Source organism: Monodon monoceros, unplaced genomic scaffold (assembly GCF_005190385.1).
Source record: "Monodon monoceros isolate NGI ecotype Baffin Bay Population unplaced genomic scaffold, NGI_Narwhal_1 Super_Scaffold_20, whole genome shotgun sequence".
NCBI classification, from domain to species: domain Eukaryota; kingdom Metazoa; phylum Chordata; class Mammalia; order Artiodactyla; family Monodontidae; genus Monodon; species Monodon monoceros.
Genome location: NW_021703777.1, coordinates 49,824,125 through 49,851,918, shown reverse-complemented (window position 1 = coordinate 49,851,918; position 27,794 = coordinate 49,824,125). Strand labels below are relative to the sequence as shown.

The 27,794-nt window shown below is 39.2% G+C and overlaps 1 protein-coding gene across 1 annotated transcript in view; it reads left to right on the top strand.

Moving 5' to 3' along the window:
- The first annotated feature begins 7,542 nt into the window (after positions 1-7,542).
- SLC4A4 (solute carrier family 4 member 4) overlaps positions 7,543-27,794 on the top strand; it is a 401,333-nt gene continuing 381,081 nt past the window's right edge. Inside the window, exon 1 of the mRNA XM_029234897.1 lies at positions 7,543-7,578. The gene's annotated coding sequence lies outside the window, so the exon portion shown is untranslated. The remainder of the gene's footprint in view (positions 7,579-27,794) is intronic.

Genomic DNA, 27,794 nt, shown 5'->3' with positions numbered 1-27,794 from the left:
CTGTCCTCTGCGGGGGAAAAGATCTAACATGTATCCCAGATTATACCTTTTGGTACACAGATTTCCCTTATGAATTTCTAATTGGAAGGAAAATATGAGGATATGGCATTGCAAGGAAAGCCAGGAGTGGGGCACATAGTAATAAAATGCAGGACTCTGCTGCAAGGGAGTTTTATCCTTTGCAGTTTGGGAAGCAGTCAGAATATCAAGTCTTCTGTTATCAGGATGTCTCCTCCTGCCTGCTTCGAAGCTCCTGTGACTTACATATTGATGTTCAGAGGGAAAGACCCCAGGAAAAATGGATCGAAAATGTACTCATATTTACTATGCAGAGCCTCTGCGGTGGAGTGGCACATATAAGATCTTTTCCCAAACATTAAGCAGTGTCTGTCTGTTTTTGGCATCACATTATAAATAGGGCTCGTGCTTATTATGATGTAGAAAAAATGCTTTCAATGAGATTCACATTCAGCTCTACCATTTTATAATATTTAAGGCTGCAGTATTTTTATAGATGATGCTAACTAGTTAGAGAGGTTTATTAGCTGTGTGAGTCTTAGCCCTTATGTGTCATCGGGGAAGCTCTGAGTGTCTTCTGACAAATCCTCACATGCTAATAGGGAGTATTAACCACACACAGTGAAGTTAATGAAGTTCTCTCTTCTGTGTTTTTTGTTATTTATTTATTTACTTTGCACTTTTTTGAGGATTACAGGAAGCTGGATGTTTTGTGCTTATGTCCAGCTCATGTGACAGTCTTCATTCTCCTGGGATGAGAAAAGTCTCTTTCTTCTGCAGTCTTCAGTGAAGTCCCCCAGAGCCAAGTTCTACATTTCTTAGCTTGACTCTATTGCCTTTTGTTTTATATATACCCCATCAGTTTTCAATGAACAGGCTAAAAGTTAAGCAATTGAGGGTTTGTTTTTCTTTAGTCTATGGAATTGAACTTGTTTCAAATTGTTGACCAGTAAAACCATATGTGTTAGTCACACACTGTATAATATGAGCTTCCTGTTTGAGCAGCATAATCTTTTTGGAAGAACATTATAAACCTAACTTTGTTAAGAAGGGATTCTAAGCTTCACAGTGAGCTTTTGCGACCTGGCCAGCTTGAATCTCTTCCTTACTGCTGTGTGAAGCCATTCTGTACTACTCTTTGGTGAGATGCAATAGCCAGCAAACAGCAAGTAAAACCCTACATCCTGGAAAAGATCAATGGGCAGAGCATTTGATCACAGAAGAGCAGAAATGAGTTTCAGGAGGGATGCTAAAGGCCAGATGGCCCTGCAGATGTCTGCCAAGATTTCAGAGGCCCCAGGTCAGCCAAGCCAACAAATGGATTGTGCTGTGCCTATTATACAGATAGTACTAGGGCAAGGAGTCCAGGCTATTTAGCAGAAAAGATGTGTACAGGATTAGAAAAAACTGGGAGCTCCTTCTTAGCTGCTTCCTAATAGTGGCTGGATTTTGTGATCTTTGCATCTGCTGCCTTTTGCTCATTTGCTCTACTGCTCATTGATTGCACTGGTTCTGCTTAGATGGTGTTTGATTCTCTCTGACTACCCTCTTTTCCTTATATAATTACTTACCGAGTGGCTGATAAATCCCGAGCAGTGTGTTAAAGCTGGATGTATAATAATGAACAAGATGGACATGGCTTCCGCCTTCATGGAGTTTATGGTCTAGTGGGGGAGACAGGAAATGGGACAAGTAGTTACAATAAAACATAAGAAATATGAAAGAGAAGGTACAGAGCCCTATAGGCACACATAGCAGGGGAACCTAATCTAATCTAGAGGGCAGAGAAGGTCTCTCTGGAAGGGGTATGTGGGCTGAAACCTGAAGGATAAGTAAGAGTTTTCTAGCAAGTAAGGAAATATGCCAGAATAGAGAAGACAGTGTGTATGAAGTTGTGAAGTTGAGAGATATTTTGGCAGAGCTGAGCAACTGGAGGTTGAAGTGGAGGAAAGGATAAAATGGAGGGCTGGAGGGTTTCTGTTTCTTTCTCTCCCTTCCTGTACCCTAGGGTATGAAGCGGGCATGAGGGAGGTGGGGAGAGGGTTTTTGGTGAGCACAAAGATTTAATGGCAAGAGGAAGTACATCATTGGGAGTGAGAAGTACGTCTCCATAAATGCATCACAGGAACAGAAATTGACCCAAAACGCAGAGGATTGGGCTTAGATTAGGGTTAAATTATCCATATAGTGTGGCTGCTAGTATGGCTGAGGGTAAAGCAAAGGGGAAACAGTTTGAGAATCAGTAGAACATGGAAGTAACTGAGATAATCCAGACTATATGTATAGAGAAAGGAGAGAAGACTTAATGAGAATCCTGAAGAACATTGGCATTTAGATGACGGACAGAGGAAGAACTGCAAAAAAGATTGAGAAGGAGAGGCCAGAAAGAGAGGGGAAAACTAGCAAACTGTGATATCACGGAAGTGACAGGAAGAGTCCTTTCAGGGCTGGGACTCACCTCAGGACACAAAATTTAAGGGGGGTGCCCAAAACCCCAGTAATTATGATAAATAACATTTTTTTTAACTTTATTTTTTTTTAATTTTTTTAACATCTTTATTGGGGTATAATTGCTTTACAACGGTGTGTTAGTTTCTGCTTTATAACAAAGTGAATCAGTTATACATATACATATGTTCCCATATGTCTTCCCTCTTGCGTCTCCCTCCCTCCCACTCTCCCTATCCCACCCCTCCAGGCTGTCACAAAGCATCGAGCTAATATTCCTGTGCCATGCGGCTGCTTCCCACTAGCTATCTACCTTACTACATTTGTTAGTGTGTATATGTCCATGACTCTCTCTCGCCCTGTCAAAGCTCACCCTTCCCCCTCCCCATATCCTCAAGTCCGTTCTCCAGTAGGTCTGCGTCTTTATTCCTGTCTTACCCCTAGGTTCTTCATGACATTTTTTTTTCTTAAATTCCATATATATGTGTTAGCATAGATAAATAACATTTTAATGCGGTGTTTGAAAAAAAACCTAGTTAATGCAAAAAGTCCATGATGATTAAAACATCAAACTTTTAAATAAAGGCAAGGTCAGAATTACTGAATTCTCCTTTTGCCTCAGGCTCCAATAGGGCTTGTCAGGACACTATTACACAGTTAGATTTAGAAACTTTTATATTTAGAAGTTTGATATTTTGTTCATATAAAAAGAGGAAGTGATAAGCTGTGTTAAATGTAGCCAAGAAGTCAGTCAAAAAATGGGTTGAAAAAAGCTAGTTCATTGGTTATATGGACAAGCTATTACTATTTGATCTTTTATTTACCATGTTTTAATAAATCATAATGGAGGTTATCTTATTGTCTCTGCAAACATGATTACCACCTCCTAAAAAGCTGAGTCCTTTTCTGAATTAGGAGATTATATAAATACAAACAATTTTTTTAATTGTTTTTTTATTCTGGTAAAATACACATAGCATAAAATTTACCATCTTAAGCATTTTTAAGTGTACAGGTCAGTGATATTAAGTACCTTCATATTGTTGTGCAACCATCACCACCATCCATTTCCAGAACTCTCTTCATCTTACAAAACTGAAACTCTGTACCCATTAGAAACCTATTTTGATTTAAACTCTATTTTGTCTGATATTAATATAGCAATATCCTGCTCTCTTTTGGTTACTATTTACATGGAATATCTTTTTCCATCCTTTCACTTTCCATCTGTTAGTGTCTTTGAATATAAAGTGAGTCTTTTGTAGACAGCATATAGTTGGATCATGGTATTTTTTTCCTTACTGCCAATCTCTGTCTTTTGATGGGAGAATTTAATCCATTTACATTTAAAGTAATTACTAATAAGGAAGAACTTCTGTCAGTCTGTTATTTGTTTTCTCTATACCTTATAGTTCTTTTGTCTTTCATTTCCTGTGGTAAGAGCTGAAACTGACTGAAATCAATTGCAATTTACTGTCCAAGTCTTCCCCTGAAAGTTGCAAGCCTTCAATAGACTCCAGAGTTCCCAAAATAGTTACATCAGACAGATCCTGCTAGTGTGATTGTTGTCTGTGGGAAGACAGATTCCTGGCACTTCCTATTCTACCGTCTTCCCAGGATCCTTTCTCCCCAGACATACATTTTTAACCTCATAGTGTCTATTGTATCAACTCTAACACAAAATGAAATAATTCCTTAATGTTATGAATCCATCTCTTTATAAGTTCTCTGGATGGATCCTTGTTCTTGCCTAAATCCATGGAGCAGGCTTATCTGAGGGTCAGAAATACACACTGGGGAGCCAGGTAAATAGGTTCAGTTGCTAAGCATATACGCGTTTACCCCTGTGAGAAGTCATTTGCCATTTTATTTGTAGGTTTTTGTAACTGTTTGGGAGGCACTAGATTCTTTTTAAATAAATCACTTCCTGATGGCCTCTTCAGTTTGAAGTGCCATGTATAAATCATTGCTATGTACAATACAATCCCCAGATCCCTCTCTGATAAAGGTATTGTTTACATTCCTTCTCAAGTGCTCTGTTGCTTTTTATTCAGATCATACCTTAGGTCCTTTTATGCTCAAATGCTATTTTTATTTTAATTATGGTTGGGATACCTCAGAAGATTAGAAGTAACTTATCATATCCCAGCCACCTGTCTAAAATCTGGGGAGCTCCATCTTCACCTTTCAGTGTGTCAAAAGCTTAATTACATATACAAGGTAAAATTTTTCATTTATAGCTCATGAACTCAACCTTTGGCTTTAGGCTGACCAACCATAATGGTTGGCTACAAATGTCCAGGTTTTAGCACTAAAATCCTATGTCCTGGTTAATCCCTCAGTACTGAGCAAACCTGGGCAATAGGCCACCCTATTTGTCCTAGAAATATTTCTTGGATTCCTTTATTAAAGCCACCTCTTTCTTCCAGGTCTAAGAGTAACAGGTGACGTTGATAATTTTACATGTTCATGTTCTTGCTAAGTTGCTGAGGATTTTGTTCAACGATTATGAACATTCATGGACTGCTGGCAGTTTAGAGTTAGAAGGGAGTTAAGAGATCCTGCACTACAAACCATCTCATTTTACAGATGAATAAAATCTCGATTGCGTTAGAAGGTTTTTGCCGTCTTTGTTTCAGTCTGGCTGCCATGGTACCAGTTTTCTGCAATGTCTTCAAACATCTCTTTTCCCACGAATTAAAAACAAAGGATTATGTTGGAACATCAGCTACAGTAACAGGAAAAAGTAGCATTCAGTTAGTTTTAAATTGTCCAATAATCTTTTTCTAATGCCTCTATTTGCATCATAGGCATTTTAACTTCCCTCGTGTCTAAAGTTCAGTGTCTCTCATGGATTACTCATATTATCTGAGTGTGAAAATAAATATGGTTGGGTTAATTAGCATCAACTTTAATAAGATCCCAAAGTAATTTTATACAGTGCTTCCTGGGAAGAAAGAAATTAAGCTTGATAACTGAGATGATGGGATCTAAAATAGAAGCAATGCAAGGGGCACGAAAGAAAGAAAATAAGCACAGAAAAGGGAGAAAGATATTGTGTGTACTGTGTGTGATGGATGAAGAAGGTTTTCTTTTCAAAATCACAGAATGGACTTTTGTTATTTTCCCTCCAAAGGAAGTCAGAGCCCAGTGGTTTTCAAACAAGCAGATTGATCTCACCAGCTTGTTGAAAACTCAAATACTTGGCTTCCATCCTTGGTCATTCTGATTCAGTAGCTCTGTATTGGGACCTGGGAATCTCTATTTTTAGCAGATTTCAAAAGTGATTCAGGTGCCATTGGTCAATGGAATGATGTCTGGAACCACTGAGCTAGGCTATTTGAAGAGGTTTTCCTATTTTTCACTTTGGGAAAAATATTCTTCAGACTTCACTTTTTTGAGATGGCAGGTAACATTATGCTTCCTTCAAAGACAGGAAAATTGAGGAAGATAGAGTTACATTTTAATGTAAGAATATGAGAAAATGAGGATTTTTACCCTCCTTAAGAATATATTAAGGTCTTGAAATGAGACCTGCTGCAAAGAGTGAGGGTGAATTCCTCCAGAGGGCATGTAGGACTATGCAAGGCAATTTGTACATTCTACCCTTGACCATAAAAAAGAGATGGAGTAGGGGTTGGCTCTTGGGAACTGCCCAAGAGTCCAGCATTTTCTAGTCTGACTTGTGCTGTAGAGATTATCCAATCCTAATAGGGTGGAGAAGAACTGTCTGAAGTCTCTTCTGTTCACGATCTATGATAGAAGTATCTCTTATTAAGGGTACATTTATGTGGCCATGTACGCATACCCAGAGACCCTGAAAAGTCCTCTGGGAAACTAACACAAGGCCCGAAGTTCTTAATTAGCAGAGTGGATTCCCCAGTCCTGTCACCTAATGGTATAGCAGAAGATGTGCTTGCAATTAATTGGATGAGCTGTAAAACTGGAATCCTGACCACGTGTGGTCATTAAAGATCCCAGGGTACTTTCCTTACGGCAGATGGAGTCCTGGAATAATTCCAACCTTGATAATTAAATTAGATTGTGCCCAGCTTCCCTTTACACTTTCTTTCTTTCTTTTTTAATAAATTTATTTATTTTTGGCTGCATTGGGTCTTTGTTGCTGCGAGCCACCTTTCTCTAGTTGCAGTGAGTGGGGGCTGCTCTTCGTTGCAGTGTGCACGCTTTTCATTGTGGTGGCTTCTCTTGTTGCGGAGCACGGGCTCTAGGCTCTCGGGCTTCAGTAGTTGTGGCACGCAGGCTCTAGAGCGCAGGCTTAGTAGTTGTGGTGCACGCGCTTACTTGCTCTGCAGCATGTGGGAGCTTCCCAGTCCAGGGCTCGACCCCGTGTCCCCTGCATTGGCAGACAGATTCTTAACCCCTGTGCCACCAGGGAAGTCCTCCCTTTACACTTTCAACTGGACTCTGTTCCCTTTCCATCTTTAATTTCAGGGACCTAGTACATTAATGGAGAACCACTAGATTCTACAGATGACTGCAATAAAGTAACAATGTCTCCTAATTGATGGAGTGAGATTCACTGGGCTAGTGGTGGATAGGCAGGCACCCTTTGTACAAAGACAAATTGTTGGATTGGCATCTAAAGAGACATGGTACCACTCCTGAAAAATTAAACCTGTTAAACATTTTAGTGTATAATTAAAATATATGTCCTATTAACTTTTAGAGGTCTTTTAAAAGTTTTTCCCTTTTCTTTTTATGGAGAATATCTTTCTAAAAACAAAGTAGTTAATAGGCATACTTTATTAGTAGACTGAATCCATGTGTTTAATTTAAAAAAAAGAACCAAAATATAAAAAGACTGAAATTAGTGTCTAGGATAGAGGTAGCGATAAGAACAGCAAGACATACTGCTAGCTTGAAATATGTTGATGCAGAATTTGACCTCATGTTTCTTCACTATATACAATTAGTCTGATTCTAATCTTCTACTACGTTTTTTCAAAGTGGGGAGGTTTGGAGTATGGCCTGCTTTCTCTTAACAGTTGTATTTTATTACCACAAATTGTTTTATTAATACAGATTTTTTTTCAAACGAATGAAAATTCAGTGAACTGTGTACTTGCTGAAAATAGAGTGCTGTTATGTAAGGTGAGCAAACTCCTATAAATTATTATTTAGCAGGTTGTCTGCTTCTGGAAATTAAATTTTTCTCTGAAATACTTTTAAAGATATGAATGAAATATTATTTTCTCATGTGGATAATAATTTTCCATTTGAAAAGTATTTAACCCACACTCTGTTAATAGACCAAAATAGGCCTTTATTTGGTATGCAGATTAACTCATACATATCCAGGAAAGCAAAATGTAGTCTTTAGTTTCTATGGTTTGTCAACATGTTTGAGACTACATCCAGTTGGAGATTGTTTTTGTCTGCTTTTGTTATTATCGTTAAGCTGATTTTCTGTTTCAGATAATATACTTGGCTCAAAATTTCCTACCTTTAACACAGAATGGGTCAAGACATACACCCATTCTGTATGTACATAGGATTTTGTGACCATTTTCTGTGCATCTTTTCTCTAACCCACCATAAATATTCTTTCACTTCAACTGGATAAAAGAGAAAAAAAAAAATCAGGAGGCAGACACCAGCTGGTTTTCATTGCAAGGAAGCTGGTTTTATTACCTGAGTTAATGTGAAAAAGAATTTTTTGAAAGTGCATTAAGGGTGCTTGTAAAAATGTTTTAAGTATAAATATATTCCTTTAATGAAAATAAGTGGAATTTTATCCTTAGAAAGTCTTTCAAAATAGTGAAAATTCTCAGAAATATAGATAGCTGGTGAATGAATCTGTCCTGTACTTGAAAATAAAAATGTAGATAGGGACTGTTTGTTTGTTTAAATGGCAAAATTTTGAAAGCTTAAAGAGAGGAAAAATGGAAGAAATAGTACATCATATTGTGTTATTTCTTATAGCCGCTTAAATGACATAATGGAATTTAGGCTACAAGTGGCCGATTGAAACATGTGTTCATCTCCTTTTCCTCTAGAGACTTCTCTAAAATGAAAGTAAACAATAAAAACTCTTTATACCTGCAATGTCAAAGAAAATGGGATAGAGGCCATCCTCTAGCGGGAGAATGCCCACAAAATTAGTCTGACTTAGCGATCTACCCTTTTGTGGGTGAACGGCTAGCCCTTCCAAGATGAAAGGGGTCTGATGTAGCACTATATTGTAGTTTAAAATAATTTCGTTTTCAGTATGACTTCTTCTTTGACCAGTGCAAAATTCGGAGGTTTATTTCTTAACTTTTAAACATATTTTCTAGTTATCTTTTGTTATTGATTTCTACCTTAATTGCATCTGGAAATCCTATGCTCTATTTCTATTCCTTTTGTGGTTTTCCTAGAAATTACAACATGAATATTTAATTCATCATAGTCTAAAGTTAACCAAAACCTTTATCCTTTTCTTGGACAATACAAGGTCCTTAGGACACACCTTCACCTCACATACCTTGCTTCTGTCTTACATGGTACTGTTGTCATGAATTGATTAACACAAGGATATTACTATTATTATACTATATAGATAATGTTTATTTAGATTTATCTACATACTTACCACTTTACTTTGCTCTTCATTTCTTTTGTCTTTAGCATTCTAAGAGTATTTTCCTTGTGCCCAAATGTACCCTTTAGAATTTCCTTTGTTGAATATCTATCTGTGGCGAAGTGTCTCTGTTTTTGCTGTTCTGAAAATATCCTTATTATGCCTTTATTCTTGAACAATTACTAGTTGTAGAATTCCAGTTGGCAAATATTTGCCTTTAGCACATTAAAGATATTACTCCACTATCTTCTGGCTTCCAATGTTGCTGTTGAGAAGTTAACTGTCAGCCTATTGCTCATTTTAATCTCCTTCTTATCCCTGGATTCTTTTATGATTTTTAAGTTTATTATTATCTTTGAGGTTCTGCTCTTTCACTATGACATGTGTTGATTTGAATTTCTTTTTACTTATCCTGTTTGCCACCTCCAGAGAAGTTTTGCATTGTTTCTGTCAGGCAGCAGCAAATACTGGCTCAGCGTTCCTTGACCCACCCAGCTGATAACGCTTTACTATTTTCTGAAGTTGTAGTCCTTTGGAGCCCTAGTTTACAGAGAAGAGCTTCTTTTACTAGAATCTCCACAGTGTGTGGGCCCTGGACCTTGATTTTATCCCCTTTGGTTGTCAATGCCATCAGGACAATTCTGCTTCTGTGCTGGCTTATCTCTCTAGTCTCTGCATTCCTTTCAATTTTGGCCTGAAAATTGCATAATAACTTGTGATTTCTTTGCTTCTCTAAAGAAGATTGAACAAGTATTTGAACTGGCAATTTTAGTCATTTTCAGTGGGAGGGTGGCCTGAAAACATTTTCTGCCATTATTGGAAACCAGGAAGATTTCAATGTAATTCTGGAATCAGAAAGTAGATGGAGAGACTTCCCTGGTGAAGCAGTGGTTAAGAATCTGCCTGCCAATGCAGGGGACACGGGTTGGAGCCCTGGTCCGGGAAGATCCCACATGCCGCGGAGCAACTAAGCCCGTGTGCCACAACTACTGAGCCTGTGCTCTAGAGCCTGAAAGCCACAACTACTGAGCCCACGTGCTGCAGCTACTGAAGCCTGCAATCCTAGAGCCAGTGCTGCGCACAAGAGAAGCCACTGCAATGAGAAGCCTGTGCATCTCAACGAAGAGCAGCCCCTGCTCGCTGCAACTAGAGAAAGACCGTGTGCAGCAATGAAGACCCAACGCAGCCATAAACAAACAAACAAATAAATAAATGTAGATGGAATAGAAATAACCAGTATAGCTAAGAGGTGGAATTTTACCACTGAGTGTTTTCAAAAGAAGACATAGAATCATAGAAATTTGATTTGCCTCCACAGAACTTCACAGAGCCTTTAGATTTAGAGATGACAGATAAAGAGGACGGTGGAAGTGAGATGTAGGGCCTAAAAGAGATTGATAGCGTAACACTGACAGCAGTTGCACTTTGCCCCATAGGAAGTTTAATTTCTGAAGAAATTCAACTGTCATAGACTTCCACATGCTGGCCTTGAAGTTTCCCCCAGATGATTCCCTTAGACATCTCCTTGGACATACCTACCACAAAGTGAAATCCATTGATTAAAACACTGTTAACATACACAGAACTCCCAACCATTTTTTGATGTGTTTGTGCCTCATGTCAGTATGAATGGCAACCATGGAACAGCAAAGAATTGTAGAAACTTTACTGTGTGACAGAAGAGACAGAGGTAAACAAATAAATAACATAAAGCCAGAGAAAACAGCAGTAGTGCAGAGAACCTCAAAAGAGAAAAAAAATGAATACCTTATAGAGATAAGAAAGATACTACTTTCATAAAACAAGAAAAGGGTAAAATAAAAAGATAAAAGAGAACAATAAAAGCATTTTGAAAAGCAAAAATATAATGGCTGAAAAAATATCAACCATAGAGAATCTCTCAGATGGTATAACAAAAAGTCAAAGATATGGAAAATAAGGGAGAAGAGACTTAAAGGAGCAATAATGTAATCGGTGGTCTAGGAAGAGAGAACAGAGGAAATTTATCAAATATGTAATATGAGAGAGGAATTTATCAAATATGTAATATGAGAGCTGAAGTAAGCAGGTTTCTGGATCTAAAGGGTACATTGAATGTCTTATAAAATACATGCAAAAGATCCATGTCAAGGAACATTGTTACATTGTTAAATGTTACATTGCAATATGCTAGGGGAAAAGAGTCAATAATGTCCCAGGATAACTCCTGTCCCATAGGCCTAGAAAATAATCAAATTGCAGTGAAATGCCAGAGGGCTCTAGCAGGCAGTTATTTCTCCCCATACCTGTAAAAGACTCCATAGTATTCCTAATACGATAGAGCTTTCAGAAATAAAAGTGGAGAATTACTATAATAAAAATTCTGCAAGGAAAAAAGAAAGACAGAAACTTTAGGAAAAACATGTATCCTAGAAAGAAAACATATTTAGCTCTTCAGTGAATATTTATATTATGACATTATGCAAATATTGTTTATTAACTTAATAAAAATCATTATGTAACCAGTAATATGCTAGTGAATGTTTAACAAATAGCTCTCAAAAATGGACATATTTATATACATACATTTATTATAAATTTTACTTATATAAAGGATACATAGCCCACAATATACACTTAATAATAAAATATACAAAACTGTATTTTGTAAATTCCATAAAGCAATTGATTCTCACGTTTTGTTGATTTTTGCTGAATTCTTGAACCATTGTGGACCTATGGTTGCAATTGAAAAAGGAACATTCTTTTGATATGAATGTTAGTTGAATTTTCTTTTCCCTTAAAAAATAAGAAAGAAGGGCTCCCCTGGTGGTGCAGTGGTTGAGAGTCTGCCTGCTGAGGCAGGGGACATGGGTTCGTGCCCCGGTCCGGGAAGATCCCACATGCTGCAGAGCGGCTGGGCCCATGAGCCATGGCCACCTAGCCTGCGCATCCAGAGCCTGTGCTCTGCAACGGGAGAGGCCACAACAGTGAGAGGCCCGTGTACCGCAAAAAAAAAAAGAAAGAAAGAAAGAAGTGAAACAATAAAGACGTCAGAACTTCACTCATTTACCAGTGACATGAGCAACCGCTTTGCTGAAATGTATAATATTTTTTGAATAATGGAAAAATATTCCCTCATTTTTTTATCTATTCATGATGCAATGGATACAAACATAACACACGTTTACATTTTATCTAAATTATTATGTTATTTATTTATTTTTTGATGTGGACCTTTGTTTTTTAAAGTCTTTTTTGAATTTGTTACAATATTGCTTCTGTTTTAAGTTTTGGGTTTTTGGCCACAAGGCCTATGGGATCTTAGCTCCCCAACCAGGGATCGAACCCATACCCCCTGCATCGGAAGGCGAAGTCTTAACCACTGGACCTCCAGGGAAGTCCCCATTTTATCTAAATTATTAAAATTTTTCTCCATTATTTTCTTGTCTCTAAACAAGTATAGACAGTCATCAAGTCAATAAATCAAACCTGGAGTTGTGGCATTTGCTGATTTATGTGGTGAAATACTTCCACTATGATCAATGTCAAGCAACTACTGTGACCTCACTAAACACAGAGTTGGGAAGATATGTGTAGTAGCATGCCATTATATAGTATTTCTACCATACAGATACAATAAATGTAAATAACCTCAGTGACATAGATAATAGTAAAAGGTAGTAACATAATTAGGAAGTGTAAGTTTTGAGTATTCATTGCCTTTGTCGTTAATATAATTAACTATAAGTTTGTGTAATTTAATTTCTTTTAATAAATTTATTTATTTATTTATTTATTTTTGGCTGCACTGGGGCCTCGTTGCTGCCTTCTCTAGTTGCGGCGAGCGGGGGCTACTCTTCTTGCGGTGTGTGGGCTTCTCACTGCGGTGGCTTCTCTTGTTGCGGAGCACAGGCTCTAGGAGTGCGGGCTTCAGTAGTTGTGGCCTGTGAGCTCAATAGTTGTGGCATGAGGGCCCAGTTGCTCCGCGGCGTGTGTGATCTTCCCGGACCAGGGCTCGATCCTGTGTCCCCCGCCTTGGCAGGCAGATTTCTAACCACTGTGCCACCCGGGAAGCCCTGTGTAATTTAATTTTTAATAATGGTTTAACAGTTGGCTTGCAATATTCCTAAAACAATGGGGCTCTTGCAATCTGGTGCAAGAAGATTCCAACACACCACCAGATATAGTGCTGTTGGGTGAATTGCGGAAAACTAGCTTGGCAGTGGAACAAACAGATAAATCTTCATTTCTCATAGCATAAAGCAAAAATGTCATGACTAAAAATGTTAAATGAAAAAATAGCAAGTTTTCTAAAGATTTTTATATAATTACTGAATTATTTAAATATGATTATAGGAAGAAGGATTGGGAGGCTAAATGGTTGTAGGGCAGGACAAAGCTTTTATTAGAAGTTTTTTTTTTTTACATCTTTATTGGAGTATAATTGCTTTACAATGGTGTGTTAGTTTCTGCTGTATAACAAAGTGAATCAGCTATACTTTCATTTAATATTTAACCCTGAGTATTTACTAATTTGAAAAAAATTTAACAAAAATAAAATAACTAAATGCAAAAAAAAAAGATGTGATAATATAGACGTTTTGAACTAGTGTGAGTTGGTATTTTTGCTCATTCTGTCCTGTTTTATTCAATGCTCCAGTCTACCAATAAGGAAAAAGGCCTAGTTCACTGTTTGAGGATCTTCTGAATCAAATCACTCTAAAGATCTATAATTTAATATAGCCTTTGGATATTTATGGCTGAGCTGGTTTTAACTGGTGTTTTAAAATTTGCTAATTTTTGATAGGAAGTGTCAATTGAGACAAATCTGTTTCCACTTTGAGTGTCTGATTTGCTGCTTTCTTCTGGCAGTCACTGAATTCTTACAGTTTTAGGCCATTGTTGGCTCACTAGGATTTTAATTAGACAGCTGAATCCCATATGTTTATGTGTACTGTTTTAATTTCTCTAGTATGTTTATTTTGCGTGGTTGTGGCACTTTAACACTCTGCTTTCCCAGAGGACATAGTCTGGTAATTTGCTACTGGATGTAATCACAGGAAATATAACAGGTAATCAAATGTCCTAAACCCACCCACACCTTCAAAACCTGTCTGGTGAATGAGTGCATTGTAAATTCTGTTTATTCTTCATTTATCAGGTCAGTTTGTCTTGTGTCTTGTTTCTTATTCTCATTTCCACACTACTAATTTTCATTCATATCACCTCATTTTTAGATTTTTGCTCTGGCCTCCTAACTCATCTTTCTACCTCCAAATTCAAGTGTTCAATCCATCTTGGACAGCCTCATTAAAATAGTTCCCCCAAATACTGCTCTAATGTCTCTCCATTGCTCAAAAATCTTCTATGGTTTCTTTTTTTCAAAATACTTTACACCCATTCACTAGACCAGTAATTTCCAGAGTGAGGTGGGTATACTCAGGGGTTGTGAAAGACAATCCACTGGAATACGAGAATGTGGTAGAACTTTTTATTCCTATTTCTATACTAGGTAAATAATTATACATATTTTTAAGTAAAAAAAAAAAAGAAATTAAACTTTGCTAACATGTCATATGCAGATTGATACAGGTACTATCTTTCACACTCTATGACAGATGACCATGTCACTCATGGTACCTGAGATATCTTGAAGTAATAGCTGAAGTTTCAAAGTGCTTTGAGGATAGCAGTTATACCCTCATTTTGGGGGGTAGGTTCCAGCATACTGTGATGTTTTTCTATTTAAATGCATCTAGCTATGATTTATTGATTGTATGCTTTAATGAATGAGCCAGTGGCTTAAAAAGATTTTAGAAAGAAATCACAGATTAAAGAGAATAGTAACTGCAAGTATAGGAGAGCAACAAAAAAAGGCCAAGCTGTTACTTCTCTTCATAGTGTAAACACTTTGCAAGACACATTATGCAGTAAAAATAATGCAACTAATCAGGTCTGACAAAAATTTGGTCAAAATGATTCAAAATTACTGAACTGACAACTTGAAATATGAATTCTTACATTTAATAATACATCTCACTTTAAGTGTACGTAGTGCTTGAATTTTTAGTTAGTGATAGTATGAAGCCATTAAATTCGCAAGATACTTATAAACTGAGCAGGTAAAAAGAGCATATTCAGGTTTTGTGGACTTTGAACCTGAGTTAGTTTTGGAAGCCTCTTTAAGAGAAAAAAGATAAAATTGAAAATGTAAAATCAAGTGTGAAAATGAACATTTATTTAGAATGAGAAAAGAAATCACAATAGTTACTCATTTTAAAAAGCAGAAAATACCAAAACAACACAAGATCCAGAAAAATAACATAATGTTTTTATAAATGAACTGTTGACATGCCTCTATAACACCTTTTTTCTGTACTTTTTTAGCTGCATCTTCTTTGAGCACCCCTTCATATGACAGTCACTTTGCAATATTTTCTAAAGACAAAATAGAAAGATAATTCATACTTTCTTTAGCATGACTGATCAAAATTTGTTTTTTATTTTGATAATAATTGCTATTAATAATGTTACACAGATTTTTCAAGTTATAGTCAAATTTGGGGAACCCTCTATCATGTTTATGTTTGAGATGTAAGATTTGGGGGAGTTTCATATTTTATCATGCAAGACTAAATGCTCTTTGAATGAACAATACTAGTTTGTTAGAGCAAATTCAAGTGCGTTTAAAAACTGCCCTTATGTTGTAGTGAGCTATATAACTGTATAATCAAATTATTCTTATGCTATATATTCTGACTTACTGATAAACATGTGTAGGAGTTCTGTCATAGGAAAACTCATTCTTTATTTGTTTTGCTATGTTGGTGGCAATCTTGTAGCCACTTTATCTGGAACTGCCAGATTGCACCAGGACAAGATATGTGAGACATGGTAAGATGTGCTCTGATAGCTGGATACACAAAATATGTGACTTCACATACAGACATACCCACTGGTTGTAGGATTGCTATAGGTTTGTGTCTTGCAAACACAGGAATTATGATAAATTCTGTTTCACGTGAATACAGTAAAAAACAAAACTAAAAAAATCTATGAGCTGTTTAAAATTGAATATGATGACAGAGATAATTTCCACTGAAAACCAGATCCTTTGCTTAAAATCTTACACACCTGATGCCTGGAAGAATTTTCCACAGACTCGCTTCTGGTTCCATAATTTCAAACCTTGTTTCTCTTCCACTTTCACATATTTTTGACCCTGCACACCATAGAACACACTCATATTGCATCTTCATGTCATAACCATACACGAGTAAACACAGTGGGCAGGAACGTTCCTGGAAGGCATCTTCTATTGGGGTGGCTAGTGTTAACCTAAGTACGTATGGAAGAGCCTAGGAACCATGTAAATATATCCCACTAAACCTGAGCTAAATGTGCTCCCAGCTCTATTTCCCCTTATTCAGAACCAAAAAGTACTTGCAGCCCGTTATGCCACATGTAACACAAAGGAAGTGTCATAGAGGCAGTCAGAGTGGGAAGAACCACTGGTCTTAATTGTGCTCAAAATGTCATTCCTTTATCTCACCTCTGCAGTCTTTACTGAAATATATGACCATGTGGATACATTACAGGGGAGATGCTCAGGCAGGTGAGGGGTCTTGCACTGAAGCTTCATTAGCTTCATGGTAAATTTGTCTTTAACTTCAGAAAACAAAAATATTTTAATGGTGTTTAAAGGCATTTGACACAAAGCATAGAATGTTGCTGAACTTAATGGTAAATTCTATTGAGAGTCCTTCCTTACTTAAAAGTGAAAAAAAACCCAAACCACTCACATATCTTTTGCCACCTGTATCAGCCACTAAAACCAACTATCAGAATAAAATAAATGTAGAGCCAGACTTTTGGATCACTATGTCACCAAACATTATTAAAAGATTAACAAAGTTGGGCTTCCCTGGTGGCGCGGTGGTTGAGAGTCCACCTGCCAATGCAGGGGACACGGGTTCGTGCCCCGGTCCGGGAAGATCCCCCATGCCGCGGAGCGGCTGGGCCTGTGAGCCATGGCCGCTGGCATCCAGAGCCTGTGCTCTGCAACGGGAGAGGCCAAAAAGGGGAGAGGGCCCGGGAACCAAAAAAAAAAAAAAAAAAAAAAAAAGATTAACAAAGTATATTAAATCATATTACTCTCATTAAAAATATTGATTTTTTTCACTTATGACAAAAGAATTTTTGTACCATAAATACAAAATTTAAAAGAACTATTATTTATTTCATTCTTTAAAATATGTTCTTTAAAATGCATGATATATCCATTCATTGTACATGTATTATGTATATACAAATAATTGGGGTGTGCTAAAAATCTTTGCTAATAGGTTGCACAATCCAAACTACTTGAGTATCATTGAATTAAGCATTAAGGAGGCTCAAAATTTGGCCCTAAAGGAGCGCATCTCTTAAGCTAGCCTGAATTCCCAGTCCCTAAATCAAGTGTTTATATTCTTATCCTAGTGTCATTATTCGAGTAAATCCTACCCCAGCTTCCAACTTGGAATATCCCCTTTTCTTCTGGCTAACTCAAATTTTATCTATCTTCAAGGACCTGTTCTTCAAAGACTCCCTTGGATTCTTCAGTTTTCAGAGTTCTCTCATTTTGTTATATGAATAGTACTTACTATTTTTAATATGCTCTTAGCACCAAATGATAGCCTACCTTAAGACACCTCTTTTATTGTATTATTTTTTTAATGCATGTATATCTTATTTTGCAGCTTCTCAAAGGCAAAACCTCTCTCTTAGACTTTTGTATCCCTGCAGCACCTAACACAAGGCTATTCAAATAATAGATCCTTTCTGAAGATTTGTGGAATCAATACCTTTTTTGGAAAAAATCAAGTTAAGGGGAGATATCTTTTGTGTTCACAAAACCCTCTCTGAGGGAGGGTGTGTGTCATAATGGCAGCGTTTTTCTTCCCAGTGACACAGTGGCAGAAAGTTCTCCCCTTTACACATCTATCCCATGCTGAGAATATAGTCATCATAAAGAATATGAAGTAAGTGGTATACACTCAAATCTCAGATTATGACACTAAAGAGAAAGAATGGCTTTATTTAGAGTCCCAATGAGATTAATATATTCTCTTTCCCAAACGAGATAATTTTATCTTCTCAGCAATTTAATTTTCTGCCTTATTCATCATACGGTCATATTCACTAACAGTAGCAGATGGGAGGGTGGCGGTGTGTCTGTCCACCTCACGCTGGTTTGGCATCTCTGTAGAGAGGAAACAAATTGATGAAAAAGAAATCCTGTTTCCTTTCTGAGTATTTTTGTGATGGCTTTTTTCGGTTTTGCCTCTTTGGAAGTGAACTTTCACTGTCCCTCTAAAGATGTTGGTTCTTTTTTAACAGCAGAGGTCCTCCTAGCTCAGCAGTCCTCCAGGATCAAGTAACTACTCATCCTAAAAGTGTGAGATAGTTGGGAACTGCGTGACTTAAACAGGTTATTAAAAAGCCATTGTCTGTGCTGTAACTGGGTTTATGATGTCTTTTTATCTCGACACCTGCTGACATCTCATGGTTCTAATTATCTGCCAATCAGGGTAAAAAGCTCAGAATAGGCAGCATTGTGCCTAGAATTACTATGTGGAAGTATATGCAAACTACGTGGGTTAAAGATAAGAAAGACTCTGTACTTTAGAGAATGAAAAGCTATATTAATCTAGGATTATCAAACACTGGTAAATGTATTATTAACCTTGTCATGGTGCCAGACAGAATAATACCATGATCTAGAGCCCAGATTTCCTGGACACTGGTAAAACATGCTGGCTCTGCCCTAGCTACTTCCATCTGAATCACAGGGAGTGGAAAGAACTAAGCTACTAATCTGAGTGTGTCTGAGGTCCCAAGCCCACGAGATCAGGACAGGCTCTACCCTGTGCCACCCACCTTTTGCCATCTGTATCCGTCTCCTACTGTGTTATCAGATGCTCCAGATGGAGCTTCCTGTGCAATTGTTAATTATTATTATTATTTTTATCTCTTCACCCATAATGTCTCTAAATCTCCCGGCACTGCAACTGTTGTCTTTGTTGGAAAGAGATGATAGCCTTCTGAGATGGAGATGGTGGCATTTCTTTGTGAGCTCTCAGAAGGAATGTAGATACTATTTAAGTTTAAAAAAATAATAATTATGTCCTGACACTTTAAAAAAGTGAATTTCTTTGTAATTAGTTCTCATGTTTAGGATTGCTTTGAAATTCACTAGGGTTTTTCCCTTTAAACAAGGAGAAAAGATTCAGCTTGTTTCCCTTGTTTGGGATCCTTTGGGAAGAAAAGCACTATAGAAATGTAAGCTATTATTAATCCACTCCTTCTCTAGACACATGTCGACGGGGGCTCTAAAATGTATACCAGCTGATGGTGTGTCTCGGCTCAAAGGAAGCTGCAAAATTATTTTTAAGCATGTACTTTGAATTTGCCCAAAGCCTGTCTATTTCTATGGAAATAGAAGTGACATCCTGTGGCTGAGAATCCTGTTGGTTTTAGCAGTTACAGCAAGTTCAGTTGGGCGGATGCTACCTCTTGGATAATATCTCATGCTTTTCTCTAAGTGGTCTGTATAGCAAGGGTGAAGAGTGGGTTGGACTCTGCCTAGACACAGAGGGATAGACGGATCTTACAGATTTCCTTCAAAGCTTTGCATTCCATAATAAGACCTTGATAACTGTTAGATCTCTTTTGCGATTGCTTACAGGTATTGCATAGTAAGAGAAAGTCATCATGTCTTGCCCCATGTAGCTTTACCAGCTGTGTACCTACTTGGAATTTTTAAGTAGTACTTCCTTTTCCAGCGTTACTTTACAACTAGTGTTGACTGACCCAAACCATCGAGAAATCATGATCTCTGCTACCTTTGTCCTCTGTGGGATATTAAGTACCTGCACATGTGATCACTGTGTTGGGCGGCATATAGGCAAGACAGAGAGCTCAAGACCACCCCAGTGCTGATGGAGATGTGGAGAATGTGGTGGGGACTAGCAAGCTCTGAGCACCAGAGGAATAGACAAGGTTGTAGATTTGCATCGCTTATCAGTTTATGTAAGTACATTTGGTGATTTCTACATTTATCAGGGTGAGATTTGTGGAAATTTAGGATATTTTCATTATAATTTGGAAATGGGTGAAAGTTCCTTGACCCTGAACTCCCCAGGAAGAAATTTAGGAGCCTTAGGTTAGTAGCATGGAAGCATCAAGCCATCTTCTCAAGGTCCCACTTGGACTCTATTTCCCAGCTAGTTCTGTAAGGCTGATGCTTCACTGTGTGTTCCTGGTATCTATTCACCCCAAAACTCAGTGGTTTAAGCAACAATCAGTTGTTTGCTTATGATTCTTCAGTCTTTGTTCTCTTGCTTTTAAGTTTTGAAGGATTCTATTGGTATATTTTCTAACTCAGAGATTATTTCCTTAGCCATGTCCAGTCAACTCATAAGCCCATCAAAGGCATTCTTCATTTCTGTTACAGTGTTTTTGATCTCCAGCATTTCTTTTAGTTCTTTCTTAGGATTTCCATCTCTTTGCTTACATTGCCCATCTGTTTTTGCATGCTGTCTACTTTATCCATTTGAGCCCTTAGCCTATTAATCATAGTTGTTTTAAATTCCTAGTCTAATAATTCCAACATCCCTGCTATGTCTGGTTCTGATGCTTGCTCTGTTTCTTCAAAATGTGTTTTTTGTCTTTTGGTATGCCCTGTAATTTTTTTCTTGGTCATCGGGCATGTTGTACTGAGTAAAAAGAACGGCTGTAAATGGACCTTAGTAATGTGGTGGTGAGGTGTGGGGAGGGGAAGTGTTCTATAGCTCTGTGATTAGGTCCAGTCTTTCAGTGGGTCTGTGTCTTTGGACTGTGAATTTCACAAGCACTCCTCAGGGTTTTTTTTTTTTTTTTTTTCTCCCCTCTTAGGTGAAACAAGATGGCTAGGTTGGGTGGAAGGCCAGAGCTACCTGATTTGTGCATTTTCCTGCCCCCAAATCAGTTAGGGTCTGATAATACCACAGCAGGCTAGACTCTGGTTAACTAGTTTCCCCTGAGAGCAGGCCTTGTTAAGAACAGAGCTCTCTGGCTCTTCCAAATGGTTGCTTTTTCTCTCTTCCTGCCAGAAACTTGAGATTTTTCTCCTGTATTGACTATGGGAATCTGGTTGAGTTCTTGGTGGTAAATCTCACAATATTGTGGGGACCTCTCCAAGACTGGGTCCCCTTGGCATCTTTAGCTCTCAGAGTTCTCTGCACGGAGCCTCCAGCAATTCCTCTATTACAGTTCAGCTTTTCCTACCCAGGCACTGGTTCCCACGGTGGTACCTGCCTAGGGGTCTCTGCTCTGGTAAATTGTGATTCTCTGTGTTCTCCTTTTGGTCTCTCCCATTTGGGGGGCAGTGTTTTGCTTCATGCCCTTCCCTCTTCTAAGGATTCAAGAAGAGTTGTTGATTTTTCAGTCTGTTTAGTCTTTTACTTACTGTTAGGACAGAGTGGCAACTTACAAGCTGCTTACACGTGGAACTGGAATACCTGCTTACGATTCTTTATTTTGACTATGTCTCAGCAAGGACAGTGTGATTGTGCCCCCTGTGGCGTTATCTTCCAAGACGGCTCACTCATATGGCTGGCAAATTGGTACTTAGCTGGGGCATCCAGCCAAGGGCACCTTGTTTGGCAGGATTCTTGGGTTCCTCTCCACGTGGCCAGTCTGAACTTCCTCACAGTAGGTGGTCCAGGGTGGTCAAGTTTCTTACATTTCGGCTAGATCCCCCCAGAGTGCAAAAGCAGAAGCTGCAGACCTTTTGAAGGCTTTGTCCTGGATCTAGCCCAGCATCACTTCTGCCAGATTGCAGGCAGCTCAGATTCAAGGTGAGGGGCTGTACAAGGCTGTGAATACCAGAAGTGAGATTCACTGGAGGCTATCAGTAGAACAGTCTTTCAGTTTGGTTCCCTGATTCTAGTGGCTGTCCTTGCCGTGATACCCCCGTTATTAACTTGGCACCCTCATTCCTCACATTTTTAGGGTTCTGCTTTCCTCTCGCCAGAACTTCCAACGACTGAAGCCCTCCTCTTCAAACTTTGTTCTCGTGGCAGCTAACAAATGCCTTGCCCTGCTTCACGGGCACAACCATTGATTTCCCCCATGAAGTTTTCTGGAGGCTATGTACCAGATCTCCTGGGCCTTCACTGTGTTCCTGACTCTCAGAGGCCTAAATACAGGTGTACGCAACAGTTTGCCCAAGGACGTGTGTGGAATTGCATGAGAAGAACATGAATCATTTTCCCTGAAAGTTGATTTTACTCAAAAATATAGATTTAAAAAATTCTCATTTCAATCATTATTTTTTATATAAGAGCACGTGAATATGGAATAAAATGTGGTTCTATTGAATATTTAAGGTAGAAGACAAGGAAGGCTTCAAGGACATTCAAAGCTTAGTGTGGTTGCTGGGGTCATGGGTATATTCTCTCATGTCACTGTAGATCTGTCCAGTTTTTGTTAATAGAGACTCCTCCTGTCTTGCTTATCCTGCCATCCATCTAGGTCCAGGTTAGACTACGTTATGGCCTGGGCCCTGACTGTGGTACCTATGATGCTTGTCTACAGCAACTTCCCTGTAAAGGGAAAAAATTGTTCCGTGAAGGAGGAGGAACAGTATATTGTTTCTGTATCCTCTTTTTGGAGCCCAAATCCTGTTCTAAACTTTGCTCTATTAAAAGCAGACCCTGCCATCTACTCTGCATACCTCCCCGACACTTGCTTTCCCAGCCTGTCAATATCACTGAATAAGAATACTCAGTCAATACAATACTGAATTGTATTACTTTGAATGGAAGACCCAGAGGCCAGGGATTTTCTCCTCTGTTGCTGTCCTTAGTTAGCATGGCTGAGAGGCTCCAGTAGGGCAGTTGGGAACTTCAGCAGCTCCTCATTTCTGGTTCCCTGGTGTTCTGTGAAGTCTCTGAAGGCTGCACTGCCCCCCAGGCTGAGTCAGTTACTATGGAACCCAGTCCTGTTTCCCCCATGGGGAAAGGGTGGTGCCTAGAGAGATTAGTGGTGAATATTAGGCCCCAGGAAGGCCAGCAAGCTTTGTCTCCTCTGTGTGCAGCAGAGGTTGGGGTCTTCATCTCTAAGAGAGCCAGGATGATGGAGCCTCTACTGAAGGGGGTGACATGAGGCAGTGGGCTGTGGTCAGTGCTTGCTGGGGATTATGGTTGCTGGGAGTCAACTGCTAAGCTCACTTGAGGTTGCTCTTTAACATGGCTCAGATATCTTCACTAGATCCCAGAGGTGAATACTTGTCTTTTTTGAGCTGTTGAGTTGTTGAAGCCCAGCCCAGTTGCCTCCTGAAAGAACTTAATATTTTGGACTCAACTGAGACCCTCAACACATTTTTTTCTTTTTTTTTTTGCGGAACGCAGGCCTCTCACTGTTGTGGCCTCTCCCGTTGGGTCGCACAGGCTCCGGACGTGCAGGCTCAGCGGCCATGGCTCACGGGCCCAGCCGCTCCGCGGCATGTGGGATCTTCCCGGACCGGGGCATGAACCTGTGTCCCCTGCATTGGCAGGCGGACTCTCAACCACTGCGTCACCAGGGAAGCCCCCCTCAACACTTTTAATGCTGTTCTGATTAAGTTTTCAAACCCTCAGAGCTTCTCTTCTTAGAGGTTCATAGTGCTGCAGAGACAGGCATTAGGGGGCACCGCAAGATCTCAAACCTCCTTTTCTTGTCTATACATTGTCCTGTCTCTTTGGATGGCTAGCTTTAGAGGCCAGTATAGCTCAGGTGTTCATCACAGACCCTGTTTTAATGCTTTCGGATTTAGTGTTTGTTTCATCCCAGGGCCTCTAGCTGGGTGCTCTGGGGGCTCGGGAACTCAATGCTAAGCATGTCCTTGATGACCTAAAGACCAGCAGAACTGGCTACAAGCCCAATATAGTTAGAGAAGGACCCTCATGCATAGCTGAATGCTCTTTTCACGAATCTTACATGGGAATGTTTGTCTTGAGTTCTCTTGAGAGAGAGTCAGAAGTTCACCTGTCACTTGGAACAGATTAAAGCAGAGCTAATTATTGCCCTTTAGTCAGTATTAGGGTGGGGTTGCCTATAACGCCCATATGTTTTGTACACCATCCTCTGAGGAACTATCTGGGAGGGGCCATCTGAGATTCTAAAGTGGACTGAAGACTTTATTATCACGTAATACTTTCAAGGATGAGTATATTGTAAGAGCAAATGTTCTGCTGTTAGACAAACTGGTTTGAAATACCAGTTCCTCCTGTACTAATTGTGTAACCTTGGACAAGTTATATAATCTCTTGAGGGTCTCACTTTTCTCATTCATAAACATGTGGTAGACCTACTTCAAGGGATGTTGGGTGGGCTAAATGAGGTGACATGTCTGGCATGTTGTAAGCCCTCTGAAATAATAACAGTAACATTTTTTGGTATAACTTAGTGTAAGTGTGGCACAGTATTAAGCACATTGCATGCTTTACATACAAAGAGACTATGTTGCTATCACCAGGATCTTGCTAGCAAATAGATGAGAAAGCTGAAGCTTTTGCCTGAATCCAAAGCCTATGCTCTTACTCTTGGCCAAATAAGAGATATTTCTGTGTCATAAAGAGATATCTTTATGTAGCTCTTTCCCATAAAACTAGCTACAGGAATCCTTGAGAGGAAGATGGTGTAATGACCAATCTGGCTTCCTTACCGTTTTAACTACCATTTCCCAGAGTTGGAGTAAAGCTCCCACTTAAGCTTAGATCTGGCTCAGACTCCACTTTAATCAGGGGGAATATTAGCTCTGGGCCAAGAGGCATTTTACTGCTGAATCTGCTCTGACTCTATACCACAGTTGTGATAGAAGCCTCCATCCTGGACCCAAGTTCTGATAAACTGTCATATTTCCTCCTGGCCCCACCTTATACTCCACCCTGCGCCTTAGTTCCTCAAGAGTCATTCTCCACTGATTGCTAATCCATGAAACTTCTTACCCTGATCACTCTTCTATCTAGACATCAGTTTATTCTCTGGCCAGGATACCTGAAGAGTCTGCTCAGCATTCCTTCTGTGGTATAAAAAGTGATGCTTCCTGGGTTAGCTTCTTACTTTGAAAAGACCTTTTCATTTATACATTGAAAAATATTGAGTGAACATGACTACAAGCTTCTTGATCTCAAGACACTCACAAGGTCCTTTAACCACCCTCTTTTTTAGAGCCTTCTCATAGCTTGAACAAACCCTCATTTCTCCTGAGAAATAGGTCCTGGTTCTATTACTACTTCATTCTTATTTGCTTTCTGTATTATCTCCTGAACATTCAACAATCTTAGGATAGAAAATTCTCAAGTGGTTTCTACCTGTCCCCCCTTGACCTCTGAGGGCAATGCTAACCACTGGTTCTGTCTAAAAAAAGAAGTAGAGTTGAATAAAGGTGCTATTAGCATGGGGAAAGACTCTCTCTTTTGTTTCTGGTTTGTTCTGCTCACGAGCTTAAAGGCAAAGTGTCTACTTTACTAGGAAGTTTCATCTACCAAGCAATTTCATGAAATAGGACCCAATACTTTACTTTGGCAAGGGTGGCTCCTAGCACACAGGGAAAATGCCCTGTGGATTTTTTCTTTTTGCTGATAGTGGGCTCTAACAAAATGATCTTGTTACTTTTCAATATAAGAACCCTCCATGGATGTATTTGCCATATTTGTTTCCACTTTTAACAGTGTCATAGCAGGGCTCCAAAAGACAGACATCATGCATTATGTCATTGTGGCCTTGGAATGACAGACCAGGTAGTTAATTTGATTAATGAAGGGAATGTTTAGTCACCACTTCGAATAAAAGGAAGTCAGAGAGGTCAATAAATGAACTCTTTCTGGATGCCAGTGTTATCACCCCTATTAAAATATTAACACTATCCATTCCCTGGCTGCCTCACTAATCAATTCTTTTTTTATATATTAATTTAGTTTTTAGGCCAACCTGTTTCCCAAAGCTTGCCCAGGCAAACGAGATAAATCACAGGTGGCATTTACATCAAATAATGGTAATGGCTAGTGTCAACTCTTGCAAAACACCAGATAGGGTCTATGGGAAAGAACTGTCCTTAGCAGGAAAAGAAAGGGGCAAACAAGGGCACACACAGACCTTCCATCTTTCCAGTGAGAGAAATCAGCTTATAATTAAATCTCACTCAGTTCATATTATCTCCAAGGATCTGTACAGTCAGTGAGCAAAGTTCTCTTGAGCAAGCATATCTCAAGGTTCACAGATTATCCAAACACTATTTCTTCTCTGTACTGATTGTATCCTTCTACCTTTGTCACAGTGATTCACACTTCCTTGCCTGTGAAACTGGATTTTCTATTTTGCAGCAAGGGAAGGAGGCTGGTGGGGTATTTGGGGGGCCAGAAAAAAGGGTACAGGTAAAAAAAAATCAGTGAGTTGATGATTGATTCATTTTTCTTTATTTAACACAAGTTTGGAGGGAAGTGGTGGTAAATCTACTTCGTCAAGCTAAACTGCTTCTTTTGGGGATAATAGAGGTGCTTGATTTTCTGTTTCCCTTTTCTTGGATTTTCTAGTAAAATATTTTAAAATGGGTTGTTTTTGAACCCATCATAGCATCCAATGATAATAAATAAAATCTGTTAATGACCTCCAAATTTATATCTCCAAGTTTGACTTTTCTTTGATCTCCAGACTTCTATATTTAATTGACTTGGCTTTCCATATGGATGTGTAACAGACATCATAAACACATTGTTTTTTGTTTTGTTTTGTTTTTTTGCGGTACGTGGGCCTCTCACTGTTGTGGCTTCTCCCGTTGCGGAGCACAGGCTCCAGATGCGCAGGCTCAGCGGCCATGGCTCACGGGCCCAGCCGCTCCGCGGCATGTGGGATCTTCCTGGACCGGGGCATGAACCCGCGTCCCCTGCATCGGCAGGCGGACTCTCAACCACTGCGCCACCAGGGAAACCCAAACACATTGTTTTGATTTTTCCTCCAGAACTGCTTCTCCCCACCCTTAACTACCCCGTCTCATTAAATGGGATCATTTATATTTCACGAAGTTGCTCGGGTTCCAAACCTAAGGCTCAATCTTGATTCCTTTCTTCCTCATTTCCCCACAACATGGCAATCCATTGGTGGTTTCCTTTCAGAGCATGTGTCAAATATGATCACTTCTTATCACCTCCACTACTATCAGAGTAGTTTAAGATACCATCAGTCGGGCTTCCCTGGTGGCGCAGTGGATGAGAGTCCACCTGCCCATGCAGGGGACATGGGTTTGTGCCCTGGTCCGGGAAGATCCCACATGCCGTGGAGCGGGTGGGCCCGTGAACCATGGCCGCTGAGCCTGCGCGTCCGGAGCCTGTGCTCCGCAACGGGAGAGGCCACAACAGTGAGAGGCTCACATACCGAAAAAAAAAAAAAAAAAAAAAAAAGATACCATCAGTCATCTCTCACCCGGATGGTTGCAGAGACTCCTAAGCTTCCGCACCTGTCCTCCTTCAGTGTAACCTGATAGCTAAAGTGATCATGCAACTTCCTTGCTCAAAACCCTTGAATGACTTCATGTTACATTTAGGATAAAATCTAAATCTCTTACCATGTCTGCAAAGCCCTTATGATCTTCTTATGCTCATTTTCTGCTCTCTCTTTCATTCATGCTGCTCCAGTCACACAGCCTTAAACATTTTAAGACTTGCCTGTCTCAGAGCTTGTGCTCTTACTCTTTTCTAATCCT